Consider the following 9,854-nt stretch of genomic DNA (forward strand, 5'->3'; position numbering starts at 1 on the left):
ATAATTCCCCAAAAAATGATGGATTGGCCATTAGCACTACAAACACACGATATCTGTTTCATTCATACTGGACGCCAGAGGGCGCCCTCGCACAGAAAATCCACATATCCAGTCACAGAAGTAGCGGAACTCATGACCCTCCAGGAAATCCCTTATATGGACAAAGGCATCACTATTATAGCTGTAACTGAGTAAACGTATAAACATATAAACGTTTTGAATGATAAAACAAAGACAATAAACACTCGACTGCGACAATATAGTTTATCTGTGTTATTCAAACCATCTCTGGTATTTTCATAATAATTAAGTATAATCGATGTAGGCCTATTCTTTTTAAAGTAGCCTATGGAACATATTTTCTGCCTCATTCTGCGACAAGAAGCCACATCAGATCACAAAAGGAAGCATTTGACTGGTGTTGTGGAGTAAAAAGGTTATAATGTTCTCTTTTGTTGGACAACAGGTTTAGAAATGTGAATACAAGGGAAGTTTAGCTTTAGGCATTATAATTTAAGCATGTTTAGCTTAACGGAAGGCTAGCTGCTGCCATCAGAGCAAATGTAATTACTGTTAGGGTTGCACGATTAATCAAAATGAAGCTGCGATTGTCATGCGTATCTTTCAGTGAAGCACGGTTCTGTGATCAGTAGTAAATCTCCATCCGAAGGCCATAGGGCGCTCTCACGCGGAAACTCCAAATAAGCCTCGCAGAAGAAACCCAGGAAATGCCTATAACAGTTGCTAAATAAACAGAAGATTTAACTGCTTTCATTAATTCAACGTGACTAATAAACATACGACTACGACAATATATGGTTTATCTGAGTTTGTCTTATAATTTTTATTATAATAAAGTATATAATAATGCAATGCTAATCGACAGCCTTTATCACTGCTTAGAATACTATGAAATATGTTGTGTGCCTTATTCTGTGTAAGAAGCCACATCATCTCACAGAAGGATTTATTTCAAACACTCGACTGACGTTATGAAGTGAGTTTGGAGTAAAAACGTGTTTTTAAATGTGGAACAGCTTTCATTATCGCGAGCGATTTCATAATCGCACGATTATGAACGCGATTTTGCGTAGCTTGTCAGTGAACTATGGCTCTGTGTAGTAAATGCTGCTCCATCTGAAAGCATGTGCTGGAGATTTACTACTAATCACAGAACCGTCTTTACTGACAAGATGCGCATGACAATCACATTCGATTAATCGAGCAGCCCTTATTACTGCATTCATGCGCTCCTCGGATGCTCTCATTTCCCGAGTTGTGCTTTTAAGTCGGAATGTGAAAACAACATGGACACTCTCGTTACTACAAAGATTTGTTAGATTTGTATTATTACAGTTTTCTGACTTGAGTTCACGTGCAGTTTCTCAGTCGGGAAATGATTTTTCACGTGCGGTGCTGGTGATGATGCTTCTTACGTCCGTTTCGGAGAACCAGAGAACAAATATTTCAGTATGCAGTATACAAATGTGCAGTATTCGATCACTCAGGCATGGCACCGAAATCTGCTTTCTGATTCGGTTCTAGTACATACCGGATACATAGGTACCGGTGCCATATTGCTACCGGGTTTCGGTACCCAACCCTCATGATATGGGTGTGATATGGACACTGATATGGCATAAATTTACAAAAAAAATAATTCCTGAGTGCACAATTTAAAATTTACATGTAAATGTCATATTTAAAATGTCAGTTTTGACCTTGTCTGTGACAACACAAAAAAGAGCAACATATTGACACACTTTCTTAACACTGAAACATCTTCATCTCACACAAACTCCAATAAGAGCTCTCCACTCTTTTTTTTAAATCCTAATGACCCTTTGTGTAAAATAGATGACATTAATCTGGACAGAAGAGCTCTTATCTTACCTGATGTGCTGTTCACTTTGTATTCATTAGAGCTGCATACTGTGATAATGCGGGGAGAGGGGAATTTTCCTGCTCCCCAACCAAGGCCAACTTTTTCATCAATGCACCTGCAGTGTGCTTATAGGGATTTAGATTATCCTGCTTCATCAATAAACTGCACAGGTCATCGATGAAATTATCCTTTGAATACAATTAAGGAAGTGATAAAGGCTTTCATTGTCCTTGACAGATTGATGGTCTTAATCTTTGGGGCGAGAACATTACCTGCTCATACCAATGTGAGGTGAAATGTCCCCATATTGCCTGACATAAATATTACAGGTAAATAATGGTTCTGAAGTATCCGTGTAGCACAGAGCTGATGCTTTAATTTGATGTTATGTGGAAAAATTATACTAATTTACATGCTTGCAACCTAGCGTCACTGATTAATTACAACTTGTTTATCTCAAATGATCTACATTAATTAGACACATGACTATGCAGTGACCTGTCAAATGGGGGCAGTGATATTAAAACATGTTTTTATGCCAGAAACTGTTCTCTTCCCAAAAGCACTTTCGGTTCTTGGGAAGATAATTAACAGGCAGAGAAGAGTTTCCATGCTTTATTAATGATTTATTTTGTTCAGATCACCATGCACCTTTCGTAGAAAAGTTCAGAGATGGGCCGGACTCGAAGCGAGAAGTAAATCCGAGCTGCTGTGATTTAAATAGCATTTCAGGCTCTCTCAATAAATAATTCACTCTTCAGTGATCACACCAAATTTAATTAGCTCTTGTTATCCTGATATTATCAGGGCCTCCACTCTGGAGCATCTCTCTCTGCATCAGGGCGAGAGGACCTCTCGCTGCACATTGCCTCTGGGTCACGGAACAACACACACACACAGTCATACAACGGCACACGTGCAAACACACACCTCTGCTGATTTAGTGTGGAGCCAGTTAAAAGATTATTAAGTAGAACAAGGAAAATGCACATTGTGCAGAGGGCATTTACAATACAGATTGCTCAAATTTCAATGGGGTCACATAGTGTCTTTTGTGGTGCGATGTGTAATTGGTGTAACTGAGATTTAGTTTGTGGAAGCGCAACAGCAACACTTCTGTAACAAATGTGTGCCAAAAAAAAAAAAACAGTGTTTTTCCAAACTTCTGCCTCTAAATGATTTCCTATTGTTGTTTTTCTGTTGGCCTCACAGGATAGAGGATGTTTCGCAGCAAGATCAAGTAAAGCAAAGTCTACCAAAAGGTATAGAAAATGTGTGTGTATGTTTAGTGAACAAGGTCCATTGTCTTATTAATATTTATTTCTTTTAAGTAAATTTTGTAGAAAAATGAGAGACAAAGGTGATACCATAATTGCAAGGTAATTTGGAGCTGAGGAGAACCTACATCAGTATATCATTTCAAGCTAACATCAAAACATCACAAGACTTTTACTGAGAAGTGATAATGTTTTGTATAATATTGTAACCCACTCTCAGACATGTATAATGTCATTGGCTGCTGAGCTGTCTGTGTGCTGGAGCTGAGCTGCGGTTGGCACGGTGTGATTCGCCCAGGCTTAATTGGAGCGATTGTGAGAGCATTGTAGCAGTATAATGTGGTGGTGTTCAGGGAAGTATAGAGCCGTAGAGCGATCAGTTTGAGGATGTGACTGGTTGTGAGTCACACACACACTTGTCAAAAGCGAGGATGGAACAGAGAAAGACAGCAGCCCTATAGGAGTCTAAAAAATGGTCAAACCTCATGATAACTGGATTGTGAATTTTTAGGAGGATTTTTGGGCATATTCAGCAGTATTTTCATTTCAGAAAGATAGTCAGGATTCTGTTAAAGGAATAATGTGGGTATACTACAAATTAAGCTCAGTCAACAGCATTTGGGGCCAGTTTTGGGAGCATTTAAATGCATCTTTTTGAAGCTTATATAATTAATACTATATTATATAATAAGATCACTTTTAAATTAATTCTTGTTAAAACTTGTTTTATTTGAACTATAAAGTTGTTCTTGTTATTTATATGGTTGATAGCATTGCATTGTCATGGCAACAAAGTTGTACAATTTAATTAAACTTTCAATGAAAAGATAAAAAAAGTTTTGTTCCCCCACACTAAAATCATGTTAGCACATTGCGGCTATATATTTTAAATTATGAGCATTTTAATGTTTACAAATTGGCCCCCTTCACTTTTTCGTATAAGTTCCTCACTCTATCTCAGATGTTTCTCTTTTCTTATTCAAGAAAAGTAGGAACAAAATTAAATTTTGTGGTAATCAGTGTCATTAGTATTATTGAGATAATTTTAGGGTTTTTATGAATATTTTGAATTTTTTTCAATGTTTATATTTTGTTTTCATTTTAATTGTAGTTGATATTTTGGGATGCAATTTTACATGATTGTTTTTAGTTTTTTGTGTCTATATAGTTGTTATTCATTTTTATTTCATTTTTATTTTAGTACATCAAGTTAAACTAAATGAGAATTGTTGCCTTGGAAACTAGCTGAAATAAAATAAGGTTAAGTTTATTTCATATTTTATTTTATAATAGTTACCATTTATTTTATTTCAAGTAACAAACATTTTTAAAAATAGTTTTTAGTTGACTATAGTAACTCTGGTGGTAATCAACATTTACCACGAATGTGGTAAGACGAGAACCCTTACGAATCACACCCTAACAGCTGATATAACATCTCAGTCCGTCTCTTTCTGAGTTTTTTTCTCCTCACGACATCAGATCAGCTGAGAGTGGCCTGTCACTTCCCCTTGTTTTGGCAGCTTGACATTATCAGGAAACGTGTGAATCATTGTCTTACCAATCACATCTGCATACCATATCACCACATTCCCTGAAACATCCTTACGTTTTCAGCAGCCATGTTAGTTTACCCCACTTCACCCCCCTCACACCTCAAATCTTGTTAGTCATTCTCCAAAAGTGTCAAAGACATCTTTATTGCGTCTGGGCTGGCAATTTTTTTCTTCTTCTTCTTCTTGCAGTGTGACAAGCTAAAGGCAAGTCTGCACTTCAAACAGCTTCTGTTGGCTGCGCAGGAATAACAATCGGCGCTTCATTATTTATTTTTCGCCTCTGTTGTCTCTGGCAGTTATCTTAGCCATACGTTGTTATCCAACAACCCCCCCGGCATGGTCCCCCCAGACCCCTCCCCGATAGTCCTCCTCCCGTTATTATTACGAATTCAAAATAAATACTTTCTGAAGTGTAGCGAGCGCCTGGGGAGCTGATTAGCTATTTACAGATGCCACCCACAAAATCCCATGACCCTTGGAGTGGAGGCTGCTAGCAGACAAGCCAATTAGCTAAGAGAGAGGCTGCAGTCTGCTATTAATGCCATTATTCTCTCTATAATGTCTGCTATTGTTATTCTTTGTGTAGTGGTGTGGTGGAAGCTGAGGGCACCTGCGTGAACCTGTTAATGGAGGTGCTGAGTGCCGGTGATGGGGCTGAGAGAAGGGTAGATGTGAGTGGGGAAATCCCAATTTAGTGGCATGTTGAGCTGGCCGCTGCTTTGGGATCCATTTCAGGCCCACAGCGTTAACAGGATATGATTAGTGACTGCTGGGAATCCACACTGTGGATGAGTGAAAACACTGGGGCTTTATTGTATGTATGTATGTCTGACTGCTCCTGTGGTTTCCTGTTTGTTTGTTTTTTTTATTATAAAAAAATTAAGAACTTTGGGTCCATTCAGATGCTTTCTTGCAAAATGTGTGTTAGATAGTTAAACTGTTGTTTTGCTTTTAAAAACATATTTTGAGGTATTTTTGTCCATCTAAATCTTCTAGCTGTTTTAAAAATCAGTTTGAGCTGCTCAGAAAGAGCTAATTAAAGGTGGGGTAAGTGATTTTTCAAAAACGCTTTTGAAAACTGATTCGGGCCGAGTAGCAAAACAAACTTGCAGCCAATCAGCAGCAAGGGGCATGTCTACTCATGATGTGGAGGAGAGAGCGTTCAGTGCACGGCACAGGACGGACATTAGCCGAGCCGAGCGACAGAAAGATAGAGATGAAGGCTTAAGGCAAGAAGTAGGACCCATGTAAATATCGGATCAGCTTTCCAGCGCTGGAGTGGGTTGCGTACGTATATGTGGGGCGGAGCTATCAAAATAGGGGTGAGACCTTTTGGGGTAGGGGCATGTTTGTTTTGGTGATTTCAAATGTCAACATTGGCTACCAGAAATCGCTTACCCCACCTTTAATGCAAATTTGTTCAAATTAAACACTGTTGGCTTTTATTTAAATTGATAATGAGTAAAATGTTTCAAACAGGTTTTTGTCATGCATGGGCCATTTTGTTAATAAATGAATGATATAGATATTTCTAAATATTTTAAAGTGGCAGATATATTATTATATATTATAAGTTTGGGGTCAGTAAGATTTATTTTAAATGCATTAAATTGATCAAAAGTGACAATAAAAAGACAATTTCTGATTACGATTTCTTTTTCAAGAAAAAGCTGAACTTTCTATTCATCAAACTGATTAATTTAAAAAAAAAAAAAATTCCACAAAAACATTAAGCAGCACAGCTGTTTCATCATTAACAATAATAAGAAATGTTTTGCTTGTGCATCAAATCAGCATATTAGAATGATTTCTGAAGGATCATGTGACACTGAACACAGGACTAATGGCTGCTGAAAATTCAGCTTTGCAATCACATTTTAAAATATATTAAAATAGAAAATAGTTATTTAAAATGTTAATAATATTTCACAATATTACTATTTTTACCATATTTTTTTAACATATATTATATTATATTATATTATATTATAATATAATATAATATATTATACTATATGAAAATTCATAACTGTTTTATTATGCAACATACTCTGATGATGATATTGATAGCCAGCAACGAGGACAGCAACAATTACCACAGCAACAACATCAGCTGCATTGATTTTGCCGACGACAATAGCGCTAAAGCATTAATGAAGTAGTGAAGTAGTACCAGGTGTAATTGATGGGACACATTCTCTGATAGCAAGTCATGGATTACATCACAGTGCTAAGATCAGAGTTCAAATGGCTAATTTAGCTTTTAATTGAAATCAGTGGTGTGTAGTCTACCCTGACAGCATTGAGCGCTCAGGGGCCCACAGGGCTGCCATTGAGTTTCCACACTTTATATCCTTAATCAGTTAAAGACGTTTCCCAGAATAGAATACTGAAACTCTTTTATGAACCACATTTTGGTTTTATATTGTTTTTAAACCTTCCGGGCCACTTCCCACTGATAAGCATACAAATGTGGAAATTGCATGGTATAAATCAAACATCAAGTGTATTTGTATATGGTGATAAAGTTTAACTGCATGCATGCTTTTATTGCAGTACAAGACAAAAAAAAAATATGATTGCAGAATGTGCATGTGCCTGTATGTATTGCTTTGGAGAAATGGTATAAATTTAGTGTGGATTAGAGATTGAGGGAGCGATGGCGGAAAATAATAGAGGTCTATAGCTGCCTCTCGTCTCTATCGTTCAGTACCTGTCAGCCTGCGTTAGCGGTCGGAGCCTTCCAAGAAGGGCTCGCGTGAAACTGTCAGTGCATCCTCTCCACCTCCGCGTTCTGTCTCTCCTCCTCCTTCTTCCTCCTTGTCCGTCCCTCCCACCCTCATCTCTCCCTCTCCCTCTCTATCTCTGATGTGTTCTTACAGTGTAAGGCGCAGCCAGTGAGTGAAAGCCCAAGCACCCTCCCCAACACACACACACTCCCCCACCGCTTGTGTGAACGTAAACACACATACACACACCACAAATGCGTGTGGTTGACCGCAACGGGCTCTCGGCTATGAGTGAAGACACGCGCGGCACACCAAAGAAGCAGCACTACTGAATCTGACGCTCGCTTTGTAGCAGGACGAATCGAAAACCATCCTACTTTCTCTCTCTCTCTCTTTTTCCCACCCTCTCTTTTCAGTTGTACTTATGTGAACAGAGCTGGAGTAAAGGAAATACCCCCCCCATCTCTCTCTCTCTCTTTCTGTCTGCCCTGTGGTGGGATAAACAGTGAAAAGATGAGCCTGTGATACAGCACCAGACCTGAGTGACCTGACAGCTCAAACTGTGAGTACACGAGTCTCTTACTTTTACTTCCACACCGGCACACACTCACGCCTACATACAAACAGCATACAAACTCTTTAATTGTTGTATTTGAATAAAGACAGGTGGATTGTCAGCTGCTGCTTTTTAACATTTGGTAAAACTCTTTATTCTCTGTGATTTGCACTGAATGATTGGTTTCATTTTGATGAAACAAATATCCTCCGGCAATCGTGGCGCTTCGTGAATTTAAGTGGCACTTAACGCGTCCAGAACTGCATGTGGAGATTTGTGTTTTCTCACATGCGTTATTCAGAAGTACACCTCGCCCTTCATTTATTCCTAAAACGTGTACTTCAGATTCTTGCAATTATATATTAGAAGACAAAAAGACATCATCATCATCATCATTATCATCTTCTTAAAGAGTGTCAACCAAATTTCTTTATTCTTCATTTTAATTCAAAAGGACAGTGTGAAATGGTGCTATTGTTTACTTTGAATAGTTCAGATTCTTGTTTTGTACCTTTTGAAAAGTATGTCTTAAGGATTCTTTAAGGATTAAGGATTCTTTGTCACACATTTGTGTGGATTTCACAGCTAAATATAGAAAGAAATGTAAAATAATAATAATATATTGTGTTTTATCATATAATTCCTTCTGTGTAACCGTGTATTCCTCTTCGTTTTATCATTTGGGTGTGCAGTGACGCATATTAGCCTTTACTGTGTGTTGCAGTGTAGAATTTTTGTTTTGTTTTGTGTGCTGTTGAGTGCTGGATGAGAAGAAAGTGTGAGGTTTGCCTCCTCTTCGGATGACCGGCCAGAGAGTGAGAGAGAAAGAGATACAGACAGTGAGACAGAGAACAGCGTGTCACATTCGACGGTTTGCTCAAGCAGTGTAGCATAGCTGACAACTAAAGCGAGAACACAGTGTTACCCTTAGCCTGTGAACAGCCTGGAAACAAAGTGAAGCCGTTCAAATGGCTTTCAGAAGTTCTTTTTTTGTTGTTGTTGTAAGAGTACATATGAGCTTAATTTAACTTTTTAATTGTTATTATTTTATAAAAAAAATTTTCATTGAAAATGGTGAATGGTGGGCATAAGTTAACCTATATATAATGTTTATAGTGTATATATACCATATAATGTTGACATTATTTATAACATCATTTTATTCCAAAAATTTCTTTAGACAATTTCTTTTGTTCTCATTTATTTGTAAATTTCCTTTGATCTTTTAAAAATATTAAATGGAATGCAGAACTGTAAGTGTATACATAGCTACATAAGCCATGAAAGGATAGACTGAAGAATAGATTCTTCTTGGCAGTTTGCAATACTGAGTTGTTTTGGTAATAGCTAGTTGCTTTTCATTTCTCCACTACACATCTGAACTTTGCACCTGAATAGTGTATATTTATATAGTCTCTATATTCTTACCCATAATTTCATAGTCTACACAGAGTTGTACTTTAATATACTTTTTACAGGCACACATTCTAATCTTATTTAGTGTTGATTGCCTGTTGTGTAGTATATTTATTCTTTACATTTATATTGTATGCGGTTTTTGCACTGCCTGGATATTTGCTGTGATGTCTACTGTCTAACATGTAGGAGATCAAAGCCACCAAGAAATCCATTTTACTTTACTTTACTTTGCGTGCCAGTAGATTTTTACTTGCCCTTTCAACATTTACAGCAATATATAGGAAAAACATACTGTATATAGATTTAAATTATTTTTTTTGTAATTTGCAGTAATGCTGCAATAAACTTTTTTGTTGTTGCTTTGTATCAGGAAAATATAGTATGACTGTATTTAACATCTTTCAAAAAAAAATATATGTCTGTGTATGTGGG

General features: G+C 37.3%; 1 protein-coding gene across 3 annotated transcripts in view; it reads left to right on the forward strand.

Annotated features, from left to right (window-relative positions):
* Positions 1–7,673: 7,673 nt before the first annotated feature.
* Positions 7,674–9,854, forward strand: part of LOC107684054 (RNA binding protein fox-1 homolog 3-like) — a 451,861-nt gene continuing 449,680 nt past the window's right edge. For all 3 annotated transcript variants that reach the window (XM_016480199.1, XM_016480195.1, XM_016480200.1), the window contains exon 1: positions 7,674–8,009. The gene's annotated coding sequence lies outside the window, so the exon portion shown is untranslated. The remainder of the gene's footprint in view (positions 8,010–9,854) is intronic.

The sequence above is a fragment of the Sinocyclocheilus anshuiensis genome, unplaced genomic scaffold (genome assembly GCF_001515605.1).
Source record: "Sinocyclocheilus anshuiensis isolate Anshui unplaced genomic scaffold, SAMN03320099.WGS_v1.1 scaffold553, whole genome shotgun sequence".
In the NCBI taxonomy this organism is placed as follows: Eukaryota; Metazoa; Chordata; class Actinopteri; order Cypriniformes; family Cyprinidae; genus Sinocyclocheilus; species Sinocyclocheilus anshuiensis.